Source organism: Acinonyx jubatus, chromosome B1, assembly GCF_027475565.1.
Source record: "Acinonyx jubatus isolate Ajub_Pintada_27869175 chromosome B1, VMU_Ajub_asm_v1.0, whole genome shotgun sequence".
Classification (NCBI taxonomy): Eukaryota; Metazoa; Chordata; class Mammalia; order Carnivora; family Felidae; genus Acinonyx; species Acinonyx jubatus.
The window spans coordinates 125,555,586-125,572,230 of NC_069382.1; the positions used below are offsets into that span (position 1 = coordinate 125,555,586).

At 33.5% G+C, this 16,645-nt stretch overlaps 1 protein-coding gene and 1 long non-coding RNA gene across 2 annotated transcripts in view; one reads left to right on the plus strand and one right to left on the minus strand.

The window, feature by feature from the left end:
- Positions 1–16,028, plus strand: part of LOC113599771 (uncharacterized) — a 68,456-nt gene extending 52,428 nt beyond the window's left edge. The window contains exons 4-5 of the long non-coding RNA XR_003420666.2: positions 10,654–10,732; positions 12,459–16,028. This is a non-coding gene — a long non-coding RNA (uncharacterized LOC113599771). The remainder of the gene's footprint in view (positions 1–10,653; positions 10,733–12,458) is intronic.
- GRID2 (glutamate ionotropic receptor delta type subunit 2) overlaps positions 1–16,645 on the minus strand; it is a 1,419,162-nt gene that overhangs the window by 847,741 nt on the left and 554,776 nt on the right. The gene's annotated exons all lie outside the window — the stretch shown is intronic.

Genomic DNA, 16,645 nt, shown 5'->3' on the forward strand with positions numbered 1-16,645 from the left:
CTGGAAAAATGCAATAAAAATAGCACTGAATAAAGTTCAAAAACATGTTTTTAAGGGATTAATTCAACAATGTCCACATTTTTTAATGTTTATTTTTGAGAGAGAGAGAGAAAGAGGGAACACAAGTAGGGGAGGGGCAGAGAGAGAGGGGGAGAGAGGATCCAAAGCAGGCTCTGTGCTGACAGCAGAGAGCCCGATGAGGGGCTCAAACTCAAAAACCTGGAGATCATGACCTGAGCCAAAGTTGAACACTTAACCAATTGAACCACCCAGGTACCCCAATATGTCCACTTTTACCTTCATAATTAAAAACTTATGAGCATTTCTTAGGGTAGTGCACCAACATTGTTATTATAAATTCCTTCCTCCCACTTGAAAAAATAATAATGAATAAGTTAGAATCACTGGTGACAAAGATCCTGGAATATGTGTTTTACCAGATTTTCCTAGGGCAGATAGGATACTCATTGATATGGTTGGTCTCTAACATAGAAAAGAAAAGAAGAGAAGAGAAGAGAAGAGAAGAGAAGAGAAGAGAAGAGAAGAGAAGAGAAGAGAAGAGAAGAGAAGAGAAAGAAAGAAAGAAAGAAAGAAAGAAAGAAAGAAAGAAAGAAAGGAGAGTGAGGGGGAGGGAGGGAGGGAGGGAGGAAGTAAGACAATTTAAAAATACTGGTTTTGATAGTCTGTAAAGTGTCCAAAACAGATAATCCATATCCTGCCAAACCACGTAATTTTAACTTTCCCTAGAGGACCAGAAGAGTTGGAAAGCAATTTTTAAAATTGGTATTGGTATACGGCATTTATCATAACACCCTGTGATGTAAGTCCTCAGTAAATGTTCAAGTAACATTCCAAAGGAATCCTTCTGGAGGTTGAGGCTTAAATTACTTGAAAACAACAAGCTAAAATTGTTAGAATTTTAGTTTTATAATATTGCATGCTAAAAATGCATGACAGTTACAGTAAAAAAGGGTATACTGGTTAGGACAACACTATGTATCTATGAGTGCAATTTCAGTGTACCACATGGTCCCCTGCCCTAGGTATTATTCTTTGTTATTTCAAAGGCCTTAAAGGCAGGAACTTTCCCTAGAGGACCAGAAGAGTTGGAAAGCAATTTTTAAAATTGGTATTGGTATACGGCATTTATCATAACACCCTGTGATGTAAGTCCTCAGTAAATGGTTAATGATTACTGTTATAAAATGTTATTTTCATTTACTCTAGACAAATATGGTCTTTGTGTTTAGCATTATTTAAATTTCTATCCTAAAATTATCTGATTTGGGGTAAATGATTTAACTTCTCTAGATCTCAATTTCCTCATCTATACGATAAATATGTTGTACTAAATCAGTGTTTTCCAAAATTCAGACCACCTACATATATTGTGTCATATCTGTATGCCACTTACGTTATTTACTATTAACATTTTTCTTCACAATAACGTTTCAAAGTTCTAGCTATGTTTTTCTAAAAAGCAGTAAAATTAACATATATTTATTAAAGTTTTTCAAATCCTTATTCTTGCACTACCAAATATCATATTGTATTCAATCTGAGCATTATGACCTTGTATATGAAAAATTTAGAATGAATATTTTGTTTCATGAATTGTCCTTTTCTTAGAATACTTAGTTTCTTGATACATATAAGATTTACCATTATTTTGAACAAAAATTTACATCCAACGAAGTTCAATTATTACCTAATTGAAATGTTACTGATTTTATGGACACACATTTGAATTCTGCTGAAAATCAAATATTTTAAAAATAATTTGAATGTCCATAAACATCAATTAAAAACGAAAACAAAACAAACTCAAGCCCCCACCAGAAAGTTTTTGAATAAAGAAAGTAAAAAGGTTTGAAATATATAAATTAATGTTCAGAAGAAAAATATTTGAAAGGTTATAGAATTCTCTGAGTATCACTGTAATTAAACTGAAAATAACTCTGGGGCGCCTGGGTGGCTCAATCGGTTGAGTGTCTGACTTCGGCTCAGGTCGTGATCTCGCACTCCGTGAGTTCAAGCCCCGCGTCAGGCTCTGTGCTGACAGCTCAGAGCCTGGAGCCTGCTTCAGATTCTGTGTCTCCCTCTCTCTGACCCTCCCCCCGTTCATGCTCTGTCTCTCTCTGTCTCAAAAATAAAGGTTAAAAAGATTAAAAAAAAAAAACTGAAAATAACTCTAATTACATTTTTCTACATATACAAGTCAGCTTCTCAGGCAAGTCCCCCAAATCCTCTTGGTGTGCAGGAGAGGATCTCGTATGTTTCCATATGGGATAAAAGGGACACCTTATCTGTAGCCGCTATGTTTAAATTCTACCCTTTATTCACGCATACAGATGCTGCCATGATTGTTATATGTTTTCTGGTATTCAAATCTGCTTCAAAATTAATGCAAAGTATAAAAGGAACAATAAATTTTAGATATTTAAAATGGTGTCATAAAATTTATACTGAACCTGATTTGTACTATTTTATTTTTACTATTTTTTACTATCAATGAAATGGAGGTATGATACACATTTAAAAACATAAAGGATGTTATATTCGATTTCAAATGAACTGCAGACTAATAAGCCAGAAAGTATCTTAACCATTTCATTTTAGTCTAGTTTATTTAACCTACAAGTTTCTTTTGAATACTTATCTTCTGCTTAATACTAAGGAAATTCCCTCAACCTAATTACGTTCATGAAGAGGTTACAGTCTAACTGGGAGACACTGCAACATCGGAAGCCATAACAAATAAGGCAACTAAATCACAGATGCCACCAAAGTGCCAAATTTTGTAACTGACAGATGAGGCAGGAAATCTGGACACTGGAAGATTGAAGATTCGCAGTTGAGAATGATCCCTCCATTTCATCAATCCCTGTTCTTTCCAATTCTTGAATGTAAGAGAAATAGTGGGCAGTAGAAGTTTGGGGGCAGGTTAATTTAAGAAAAAGAATTACCAGTTAAATCAGTATCTAATTCACAATAATTTTCTCTATACCTCTCTTGCATTGGTAGGAAATCAGAAGTAATTCTACCTATAGAAATAAGGTATCTGGCAATGGAAACATCCATATCCCTACCTTTTATTTATCTAACATAACCCTAGAGATAAAAATTAAGAATTGAATGCAGAGCATAACCTAAAATAAAATTAGAATTCAAATTCAGTTTTAATACTTAATATAAAATTTATTATTTTTTTTAATGTATAGAATTCTGATTATGTAAAAGAACGGACTGGGAATGAAACAGGTGGGCTGAATCCTGGCATTTCAATTTACTAGCTTCCCTAAGATAGCTGGTTTTGCTAAGTTTCAGTTCCTTCATCCTTAAAATAAATAAAGTCTGTTCTGCCTTCCTCATTGAGTCTATGAAAACTGTATTAGTACTGAAGAGTTTAATAAACTGAAAATCTAAATGGTTTTGTATTATTTATTATTATTATTATTATTATTATTATTATAAATAAACAAAATAATAAAAACAATCCAGAATACATGACTGAAAGGAGCAAAATCAGACAAATCCAAACAAAATTTCACTGTATGAAATTTGAGCTCTATTATATCCCAACTTCTTTTCTTTATTTTTGTGTATATCCAATACTTTTATAATACTATATTCACTGTTTTGATGCAGTATGAATAGATTTTCAAACTCTGTTTCTATCATGAAATTCCACAAATCTAATTTTTACAGAATTTAAGAAAATGCTTCTCTTTACCACAGAAAAACAAACCCTGAAATTATGGTTTCGTTTCCTCATTTGTGCAGAATCCCATATAAAAATCTACTTTTTGTTTCATTCACATTGTTAGTTTTTTTTTTTTAAGACGAGATCTAAATTTTCATTAATTTGCTAAAATTCCATTTTTAGGTCTTCTTGGTTATTATATTTAAACAAACAAAAAGACTTGTATACATATTTTTGTTCCTAAATATATTCATAAATTAAAAATATATATATTCATAAATTAATACCAATAAGAGAAAGTAATATTGGAGTTTGACATACACTTTTATTTCATACTAAAAAGTATTCATTCAACATAATTATGGTAAAGGCTCATATGTAATTTCTCTATTGAAAAGTAAGTTAATACAAGTAAAACTTCCTTTGGGCTCAATTTTCAGTATCTTGCTTTCTCACGAAGTGCAAAATTTAACACACACACACACATACCTGACATTGGATATTTTGCAGTTTTGTGGATTTTTTTGTATACAAATTGCACTACAAATTAAATTAATAGAACTTATCCTCTTTCTCTGAAACAATAAAGAAACCCTAAAGAGTCCTTCATGGAGGTCAAATGAATTTTGCATGTAGAATAAGCCACCATTTTATCCAAAGAAAAGAAGCAATATCATTCCCAAGTCTTTTACTGTATGAAACCAGGACCACTTTTGTAGGTTTTGTTGCAGTGTTTCTCTAAGCCATCAGACTATGAAACCTTAAACTTACTTCCTTACAAAGTTTAATTAAAAAAAAAAAAACTTCCATATTTTCCAGTATGCAAAGTGCAGCATAAATCATCAAAATCTCCAAATGTTGGCTTCTTATATCAGTTCTCCAGGCTATACAGCTTGCTCCTTTGATTCATTGGGGGGGTCACACTCTACATTCACATAAAAACCAAAAAGCCCAGGGGTACAGTTGACAGAAATTAAGTACTAGAACAGGTTTTGAAATTTCTAAAAACCAACTTAAAATGAATTTTAATGAGTAAGAGCAATCTATTTAATAGAATCATAAGATCTTATCCTATTAGAAATCAGCTAGGTCAAGCCTCTTATTTTACACATTAAAAAAAAACCAAAACAAAACAAAACGAACAAAAAAAAACACCCTGAGGTCTGAAGGTTAAGTAACAAGTTAATCATTAAGACATGATGAGAAATTGAACGTCAAAACTCCAGGGCATAAAGTTTTTATTTCTATTTATTTACCAAGGTCTGTTCACCTAATGCTGCAGGAAAGTTTAAAGGAGAGAGAGGGGGTGGGGGAAAGAGAGAGGGTGGGGGAGAGAGAGGCGTGGGGGAGAGAGAGAAGTAGTGGGGTGGAGAGGGGAGAAAATCCATATCTACTTCTTACTGGGAAAAAATTGTTTAATTTTTTTTTTTTATTTAGTACTTTTAAATAGGACAAAAGGTCCTAGAATTATTAGAGGTTGATGTTATCACAAGTTTGTCCTCTCATTTTATATTATTTACGGTCACAATTTAAAGTGATAAACTAAGCACAATTACACACAAACACCTTTTGCCACATATATTTAGGCACCCTATTTTAAGCTGTAAAATCCACAGATTACCTTCTGCTGCTCCACGGTGATGCTATTTTTTTTCCTTTTCATAATATATAATATATACAACAGTTTCCAAGCCTTAAAAGACTTCAAATATTTCCCTGCTATTAAAGATGAAATATAATTTTAAAAGTGAACGCTCTCTGTTAATGCTTTTTAAAACCATCTGTTAACTGTTTCTTCTTTATTAAAAATAATAAACTATAATATATATCTAATTCATATTATAATGTTTAATTTTCCTCTGTAGGAGTAATTTATTGGATGCACTAAAGGAGGAAATTATGAAATACTTTCATAGCATTCATTCATTCACTACATTCTTATAAAGCACCAACATACCATAAGCCAAAGCTATTCTACATGCAGAGTGAGTGTGATACAAGGTTTCTGCTCTCAAGGAGTTTGGGCACAAGTCAAATGGAAGATAATCAACTCGCTATCATAGGTATATATACTTAATAGTAAACAATATCATACACATACATATATAATGCACACGCATTTCAGATGATAGTTGAAATCAGAGTGGCCTGGAAGGCCTCTTTGGACAGGAGACACTTAATGACAAACAATGATGTTTTGAGTATCTAGGGGAATAGGATTAGAGGGAGAGAAAAAGGGACATATAAAAGGTGGGCAGGAGCTTATAATATACAAGAAAAGAAAAGCTACCAGTATGACTGGAGTGTGGTTGATATGGGCAGTGACACAAGAGGAAGTCACAAACTGTCAGAGAGAATATCAAGCCTTTAAATCGGGGTATCTCAGTTTTCATGCATTCATTCCTCCCTCTATTCATTTACAAGTAAATATTTTAGGCCCGTCATGTTTTATACACAAAGCACACAAAGATGGGCTGGGTCTCTGCCTTTTCATACTGAAGGCATACATGAGTCACTCAAACTACCAGTTGGGCATTTCTAACAGAGAACTTCAACTAGTTTTTGCATCTGTTTATTTTTTTTATTGTTTACTTATTTATTTTGAGAGAGAGACAGACAGACAGAAAGACAGACAGACAGGGGCGGGGGAGGGGCAGACAAAGAAAGAGAATTCCAAGCAGGCTCCATGCTGTCAGCTCAGGGGCTCAATCCCACAAAGCGTGAAATCATGACCTGAGCCAAAACCAAGTGTCAGACGCTTAACTGACTAAGCCACCTAGATGCCCCTATTGAGCACCCATTTAGGCCAAAATCTCATGATATTTTTTTCACCTAAACTATATATGTATTAGATACAGCCTTGTGTATAATGGCTGCCAAGAGGTTGTCTTGAGTACCAATACATTTCATCATGATTACACTCAATGATCAAATTTGTCTTGATTTAATCATTTGTGACCTTGCTATAAATTAGACATAAGGATTGCTCTGCTAATGACAGTGTCACCAGTAAACTGTAATTACTGTAAGTACGATGTAATCTAATGTTTTTAATATGTCAGACGAAAAACTCTCCCCTGCACACACATAAACACACACATACACACATATACACAGGAAGAGAGAGAGAGAACAAAACCCACACTTATTGCTCTTGTACTTACATAAAATTTAAAAATAATTTCATTTTCTTCAGAGGCCACCGAAAACTGTGCATACCTATCGTCCTAACATTTAGTTTGGATGCCATATAGAGTCCCAGAGAAAAGTAAAATACTTTGGAACCCATGATTTACATTTCCATATTTGAAAAAGACATTTTTGACATATCTTTTAAGAATATAAAAAGAAAGATATTCTAGCAACATTACTCTTCACAAATGCTAAGATGTACCTGACAATCTATTTTTGACATATTCTTTAGAAGTTAGTTCATAAAATTAATAGAATGCTTCAGCAGTCTTCACTGTAAAATACTTTTCTAAAATACATTACACACACACACACACACACGCACGCACACACCATAAAATGTAGCGTTTCTCTGCTTTTTCACCTACTTGTCAAACATAATTTATCAAAAGATAAAATACAAACTACTGCAAAGATGACACATTTTAGAAACTAGTCACAAATTATATCAACAAAGTGATTGCCCTTGATGTTTTAGAGGAGAAAGAATAGCCTAGTTGTTTCTATTTTAGTCTTCTACTCATCTATTTTACTGGAATTTTAAACTGGCAGAAGAATGAAATCCTTAGAGAGTGTTTTGTAATAAATAAATTTATAATTGTAGGAGCAAAATAACCAAATTCTTTAATGACTGCAGCTGGCAGGAAACCAATTCCTAACTGGCTTAATAATCCGTAGGTTTGTTGTGGCAATGGTGTGTAAGGGTGGACAGGAGCATTTTTTTTCAAATAATTTGCCTTATAAAAGTTCCATATATCTAAACCCCATGATTCAAAATTAACATTGTTTTACAATAGCTCTACTGAAAGAAATTGTGGCGCTCTCAAATTATAAATTGTCTTAATGTATTAAAAATTTATGCAGTAATATAAACACACTGGTTTAGGAAACAGCTGTATTCTGTGCATTAAAAAATAACAAAAACAAACAAACAAAAACAACTCTCACTATCACCTACCCATCATCTATATCAGAATTGTCTGGTACAAACCCCAGGCTTCTCAACCAACTGCAGGAATGGGCTCAGAACTCTGATGTGCAGTGAATTTTGAGAATCACTTTGAGTTGCAATTTCCTTATCAGTTAAATCATTCTCATGATTAACATTTTATGGCCTGTATATTTTGTATGATACTCTAAACACTTTTCTGGACTTCCTGCACATATCTAGCAAAAAATGTAATTGAATCTGTACAAATGGAACTTCAACAAGCAGGACAATAAAAAAATCAAGTAGGACAGAAACCCAAGATTCTAGATGATGGAAAATTTGGAAGTTCTATTGAATGGTAGAGCATTAAGAACTTCATTTAGCCTTTTACCAAGATATTAACTATTGTTCTTCTCTAAAGGTGTGAAATTCAAAAACTAATTCAATTAAAATTATCCTCTCCACATTCAGGAGTTCCAGAATCACTTGTTCAAATGTATGTCCATGATTCCCATTTCTGACCAACAGGAATTAGTATCAGACCTCTTTTTATTATTTTTCAATGTGCGGGACTCCACAACCTTCACTGCTGATAATTATAATACTGTCTGTGGACGTGGCAACAAAGCAAACTGTTCTTGCTGACATATGATGTGTTTCACTTGAGCTTTCTTCTCTGACTCTTGTGAAGAAAGCATTTAATTAATTGCAGACAAGGATAATCAACAGCATTTTTCATCAGTGACGTTGCACTGATAAACCATTCTACCACTTAGAACAGTTATTACTCTGAAGAATTGGTTACAAGACACAGAGGGCTAAACCATTTGAGTTCAGTCCTTTATTTATCAAAAATTTAACTACTCATGACACATTTTCTATTTAAGGAAAGAAATATAATAATCTAAAAATTCTTAAAATATAATCAAAAGTCATTTGTGCTGCTTCTCTGACATCAAAAAATATCTACACAAACAATGAGGGAACACATGATACCATGAAGTAAAGGTCACTTGAATAAGCCGTTAATCATAGATTTTTGAAAACAATCTCTACATGTAGACATGATATGGTAACATAAAATATGGAAGACAGTTATGTGACTTAATTGTCAAAGAAAGGAAAACATCAAGGATTTCCTACGCCGTTTGGTTCTTAAAATGTCTTTCACAAAAACATTAAGTACTCAGTCCACTGACACCCAGTGCACCCTTATTTCCTAGGCTTGAAGCAAGACATTGAATATGTAAAATAAATGTTTACCTTTCTACAGATTCCAATGGAGGGGGAGAGGATGATATGTAAACAAATATACTAAATGTAATATGCAGATAGCTAAAGGTTGTATGAAGTGATGTAAGGATAATCAAGAAAGAAGCAACTGGTTGGTGGGTAAGACTGTGTCAGGCAGGCAACAAGTAAGGCCATCCATATCTGTATCGAGGGACGTATCAAACAAGTACATCTATCAAGTGACATACCATCAAGTCCGTATCAAGCAAGTCAACTGATGATGAGCTATGAAACCCTACTGAAGCTCTGGCAACATTTCCTCACAATATTTCACCCCTACTCCCAACCCCCTCATCACAAGTGAAGTATTACTCAAATTTTGGTCTTGTCTTTGATTCTGTGGATGGATAAAAACTTACATTTATTATCAATTTTTATCAATTTACTATTAGCATTGTTTGAAACTTGCAATTTTTCATGTTCCTTTTCTTTTTAAGTAACAAATTAACATTAGTATTTGATAATGATGTTTGTTTCCTTTTATATTTGCAAATTGTCTTGTTAGTCTCACAGTGCGTATTGCATGTTTTCAAGCAAGAATATTTTGGGACTGTTATTTTTTGACAATTAGACTTTAAAAGGCATATGGTTTATGGCTCAAATATGTGTTTATTCACGCAGTTTATTCAACAGATATACACTGAAATGTCTGTTCTTTGCCAAATACTGTTCTTGGCATATGGAATAGAGAGTTACATGTGACATTTTAAGGTCCTTAACTTTGTGCAAATTACACAATAGTACTAGTAGGAAGGAAAAAGACAACAAACAAGAAAATATATAAATAACTAAAATCATTTTAAAAATAATAAAAGATAAGAGTGAAATAAAAATGAGTTCTGGGAGACTATATTACTGTTTTTTCAGTGAAGGTGAAATGGCAAAGGAATAATTTAATTTGAGACCTACCATATGGAGATCTGAGGCAGGAGGTTATATCTAAAGAGAGGAAAAGAGCCAGCTTTACTTTTGGAGAAATATAAAGATAGCTAGGATGGCTAGAGCCTGACAAATAAGTGAGAAAATTATGAGGTGAAATTAGAATCTGGGAAGAAGCCAGATCACACTGGGCTTATGGTCCACGGTAATGAGCATGGATTTTATAATAAATTCAATGAATAATGTGTCATTTCTTTAATACCAAAGCAGATATAAACTTAACTCCTAAAGAATTTGTTAAACTCAGTGGCAATTTATTTGTCATGTGTTTTCTATCAATCTGCATTACTAAAAAACTGGGCTTATTAAGTAAATATTTATTGCACATTATCAAAGCAAATATAATAAAATAATTATTATTTTATAAGACTATAATACATTATCATATGTTTAAGTTGATGTTGTATAATATAACTTGTTATTGAAGTAAAGAGCAAATAGTATATTATAAATTTTTAGTAAGTGAAAATTTAACTTAATATCATTACTTTCATTATATATCATTTTTATGCTAATATATAATGTGTTTAGTACAAATGGAATTCTGTTTAGAACTTTTTCATAATTTTCTTTATATCCAATTCTTCATTATCAGTGTGCTATTGGCCTCTGGGAACAGGGAATTGTGGGTTGAATGTGCAGCACAATCACTGAACCACAAAAACACTCTCAAGGTAAGTTTCCAATAGCCAGAAAAACATACAGCATCCTATTTTTGTTCTGTATATCAAGTAGACAAAGAATACAACTGTAGACTCAACAGAGACACAACATATTCTATCTAGACAAAATTTTACAGGTCACTTTTGTAAAAGGGAATCTGATACAAGAATCAGACATGTATGTCTAAAGGCAATACTTCACACATATATTTATGAACTGGGCAAGTTACACAGCCAAAGATACTTATTGACAACTGGAAGAGTATAATTAAATTTCACACTCTTCCTGTAATCTTCCGTATATTTTCTTTAATCTGAATTTTTGTTTATTTTACTTACGAATGGTAAACAAATTTTGTGTTCTATTACGTCAATAGCCTAGTCCAAAACATCCATATGTCGGACCATCAGAACATTATCTGGGAAATTAAAGATTGTGACAGGGTTTCTTTCACACTGGAGAAAAAGAAGTGACTACATAAATATCACAGCAAGGGCAGAACTTCTTAAAAAGAACCAGATGGAGCCATAGGATGCTATGGATATAATTTCAGGGACTACAGAACCATCCAACCTGTCAGGAAAGCATGCATCTCATTCTTGATTTAATCAATCAGATATTTTATATAGTTTAATCCTTCTACATTGATTTAATACAAAGAAAATGTTTTTAAGTTAGTAAAATGCTTGAAAACCACTGAATAATGAATTGATTAATAAAGAGAACATGAAAGAAAAATCAATTGTGGGATATCAAATAAACATGGGGGTTCCCGGAAGGGAGCTAAACCAATTAGACAATAAAACAATGCTGTTGAAGTGGAATTAAACTGAGATATTGTGATGAGCCGCTGCATTCATGTTTGGTGGTATAGGTTGAGGTAAGATTTCTTAGTTGCTTCAGGTTATTACTATTATCTTCTCAGTGTCCTGTGGTGCTCTCGTCACTGGTGAACTTTCTCTTTTTCCATGCCAAATAACAGTGTGATCTCTTTACATTTGATGGAGTACCTGTTCCTAAATACCAGTGGATACTATACCCTGTCTAATATCTATAAATATTTTTTTTAAAAATCAATCGAGTATGGTTTATGTATTTCTTATTTGTAATAACATGTCATTGCTATGAATGTGCTTCTGCTTGTGACTGCAAAGTCCAGTGGGGAAATGTCTGAAGAAATCAAGCCCTTGACACATGATCTGCATGAGTTATCTGTCCATAAAGGATGTCTGTTTTGAGGAAATTTTGTTATTGTTCCAGATGGCAGTACTGTCATCTTGGCCACACCACATGTAGCACATTCAGGAATTATTCACTGTGTCTGGTGGCCTGGAAATGATTCTGCTATTGAAAAGACTGTAACAAAGTGTCAGCATATGCCAAGCTATTCAGCACTGTCCTCCAAAAGAACTTATTTTCCCATGGGAAGTTACCAAGAAGTTTTGGTCAACAACACAAATTTCTTTTACCAGACTTTTAAAAAAATATCTTAAATGTGTTGTTCTTTTGCTTGGCTCAGAGTCAAACTAGGTTTATGTCAAAAGGCAGTTATGACTGTTACTGTAAAATACTGGTAGTCTGATATTTTATTTTTGAATTTAAATAATTTGTGAATAGAAATGTGAAACAACTGGTCAACATTATTTGTCTTATTAATGGCTAAGATCTCAGAAACAAGTATATACTGGCCTTATACTAACCATCTTATATATGTTCTCTTATCATTTGAACTGACAGACTGAGACTTTACTAATAAGCTTATGGAGCTGAGAGAAGAGGAATCCTTTCTACTACAATGAAGGTCAAAGATCTTTGTTACATTATGTCCAGAGTGTAATGATTTCAGAGTATCCTAGCTATGCTGACTGACTTCAAAAGTCTTCCTTCCATGCTGACCCTAACAATAGCAAATCCATTAGAAACATCCACTCTAAAGTCCTTTAACATTGAATTTCCACCTACACTTCTCAACACATCATCAAAGCCATCAAATGAAGACATGTTTTTCCTAGCAAAGTTACAATGGTGAAACTGAAAATATCCACTATATACTCCATATAAAGATAGGCTGTCAACCAAGTGCCCACTCTATTGGTTAAAAGCTAATGTGGAATTCAGAATAAGGGCTAAAGAGTGAGGTTTAGGAGAGAAGGCTGTTGTGATTTCATCTTGGTTGGCACAATTTCTGTTATCACTTATTGAGGTCTAGTTTGGTCATTCTAAGTGCCTTAATTGATAAACTGGAGGAGAAGGACAGGGATTTTCACAGGCTGCTGGATTAGGCAGATGTGCGAAAAGTGATTATTCTTAAAATTCATAGGGACTGTAGTAGAATATAGTTGAATGTAGAGAGAAGGCTCAAAAGGGACAGTGCAAGAACATTCTTGAAAGAGTGAAGTTTAAAAGACAATGATCTCAGCATGAGTAAATGATGAGAGTGGAGGAAAAATGCAGAAATGCACATGTTGGCAGAAAATAAAGGTCCACATCAAGAGATAAATGAAATTTCAGCTATTTTTCATAAGACAGGAAAACTCTAAGATACTGAATAACACATATTTCCAAGAGAGTATCTAAGATTTACTATTTTAAGCAAAACCCTTAAAAAGTTACTTAGCATTAGTCAGTTAATTTGAGAGACAAAATGGGTAAGTATTGACAGAAGAGCCAGTAGAAGGTAATTACTGGTAAATAACGAATGGAGATTTTTAAAAAAATTGTTGTGCACTTCTCAATCTGTCTCAAGTGGCAGGAGTCTGTAGCTGTCAATGATTTTTCTACCAAAGCAGCATTTAGGGCACTGAGTTTTCAGGATTTAAAAGAAAATGAATCAAGGATTTATTTACTTGAAGTTTCTATCTAAATAATTACATTTTAGGATACCTAAAATTACATCAGGACATTTAGCTTATAAAAAATGACCCCACAACAACCTGAATTTATGCTGATTAAGGTGTTTTCTAGGAGACAGTTTATCAAGCTGCAACGTAGCAGAAACTGTCACTTTCCATCTGACAATGGAAATAGGAGAACATGCCTGGAGTTATAATTGGTGATGGCACAGGAAGCGCTGGGAAGCTCAAAATGCTTTACAAATAGTAATTCATGTCATACTGCTTTTACAGTGGATTTCTAGCACATCATAAGGAAGAACACAGGGAGATGCTGACTAATATGTTTCACGTCACAACACAACTATTAAAGGTCAAACACAAGGACCAGTGCACTTTGTGTAACTGATTATGTCCAAAAGAATTGTACAGAAGGATACTGATGTCATGAATTAGCATTTATGCTAATAAAAAATAGAATAATAATAGAATTTTTTATATGAAATTCTTGGTGTAAAAATTACCTCCGCCCCAACTTTTTGAGCACAGCTGTTACTAGAATACTTTTTTTAATCCTTAATTAATTTTCCCCATAGATGTCTTACATTTGTTAATTAATTTGCACAATACACTCCTGATTTTGGGGGGGAACAATGTATAAGGTAAATGTACTGTGTAATTAGAGTGGAGACTGCAGATTATAGTTTTGCTATGATTGAAATTATTGTCAAAAATGTTGGAAAACTTCTGCAATGCATTTTGAAAGATTTAAATGCTCAGGTTACCAATTGGGCAAAGAAAAATTGCACCCAAGCCCTGTAGGACAGTTCTGCCAGTCTATAAGTCATTCTTTTAGTATTTATTGAATACTTATTATGGACCAGGGATTAGTTTAACTCTAGAGACACAATAAGAAAAATATAAAAAGTACCCATCTGGTAGGACCTTATATCCTAGTAGGAGTCAGACAGCACATAAGTAAATAAATATGCAAAAAACATCACTACAGAAAATGATGAGACGGGAAGTAAATAAAGAGCTTGATGACGCTGGAAGTAATTGGGGAGGCCATCTGCAATGTTGCAATAAGCTGGAAAGGTAACATTTGGCTTGATACATGAAGAATCAGAACAAGGATGAGAGTAGGCTGATTAGAAGCCTCTTATATAATATGATTTCTCTAGTGTTTGCTTTCATTTCCTCCTAAAATACATTATTTGTTGAGCATATATTTTGTGTAGTTAGGGAAGGATTAAGTGCCAGGAATATTGTCAACATGGAGTTGTAATGAAGCCAGGAGATGCTTACAGTTTAAAAAGGAAGACAAAAACTTAAAGCAATGACAATAAAGATAGCCATTATTTAGATTAAGACCTTACTAGGTACTATGACAACTATGACTAACCTAAGCTAGTGGTCGGGGCACCTAGGTGGCTTAGTCAGTTAAGCGTCTGACTTTGGCTCAGGTCATGATCTCATGTCTCGTGGGTTGGAGCCTTGCATCGGGCTCTGTGCTGACAGCTCAGAGCCTGGGGCCTGCTTTGGACTCCTTCTCTCTCTGCCCTACCCCTGCCCTCACTCTGTCTATTTCTCTCTGTGTTTCAAAAATTAAAAAAAAAAAAAAAATTAAAAAAAATTTTTTAACCAGTCTATTGATCAATGAGCACAAATGAGAAAAAATGTTAGAAAAAAAGGAAGACTGGTTTGGTAGATAGAATTCCAAAATGGCTCCCCAAGTTTCCTTCCTCCTAGTGCACATGACCTGCTTAATCAATCCACAGGACTGTGTACTTGGCAGATTTTACTCCTGTGCTTGGGTTAGGTTATATGACAAAACTGACTTAAAATGAATAAAAAGATTATCTGGATGGGCCTGATGCAATGATAAAAACCTTTAAAGAGCAGAGTGTTGTTTTTGCTTTTTGTTTGTTTATTTCCAGTTTGTCACAAAAGAAGTCTAGGATTCTGTGACACACTGTTGTTTGTTTCAAAATGGAAGGACCACAATTCAAGGAATGTGGATGGGCTCTACGAGCTGAGTGGCTTCCAGCAGACAGTGAGCAAGCAGTGACCCCAGTTCTATAACCACAAGGAACTGAATTTTCTCAATAACAAGAATGAACTTAGAAGTCTATAGAAGTTCTGCAGACAAGAACTCAGCCTGACTGACACTTCGATTTTGGCCTTTTGATACCCTGAACAGAGAACCCAGTTACTCTCTGTATGAGGTTGAAATACAGAACTATGAACTAATACATGGGTGTTGTTTTAAGCTGTTATATTTGTAACCAGAATTTGTTATCAGAAACAGAAAATGAATACAGTGGTGGATAGTAATGATAAACCCTGCTCAATTAAAATTGGGTAGGGTCTATTTTTCATAATCTAGGCTTTTTTTTTTTTTTGGCTTGAAATAGGAGTGATAAGTAAGAAAACATATATTTACTTAGACTTAAAATGCTCGCTACTCTCATAAATTAATTAACTCTACAGTAAACAACAATTTATTTCTTTAAATGCCTGCATTCCTCATCTACTCCTTGCCTGACACATTTTCCTAGACCAGTAGCTTTTTAAAGAAGTCACTGTAGAAATTAATCATGATGAGTACTGAGCAATGTATAGAATTGTTGAATCACTCCATTGTATACCTGAAACCAATATAACACTGTATGTTAACTATACTGGAATTGAAATTGAAAAATTAATAAAATTTAAAAATTAAATATGAAGAGTAAAAAAATGAAGTCATGTACTTTGTACATGTACAATGAAGTCATTATACTTTGCACATTTTCTGATATATTGAACATAAGAAAAAATTTTATTCATGGTTATTGTTTTTCATTTGTTAAATATTTAATATTATCAACTAATTCCTAGGTACTATATAAGGCTAAAAGGAAATAGCAGTCAAAATAGGAAGAAATAGGGACAAAATGATGTCCCTACCCTCTTGGAAATTACATAATTATTGACAGATGAATGAATAACACATGGGTAAGTGAACTAATCAATTTCCACACACGTTCAAGTCTTTAATTGGAATTTTTAGAATTTATCAGTTCATCGACGAATTTGGGGAGAAAAGGT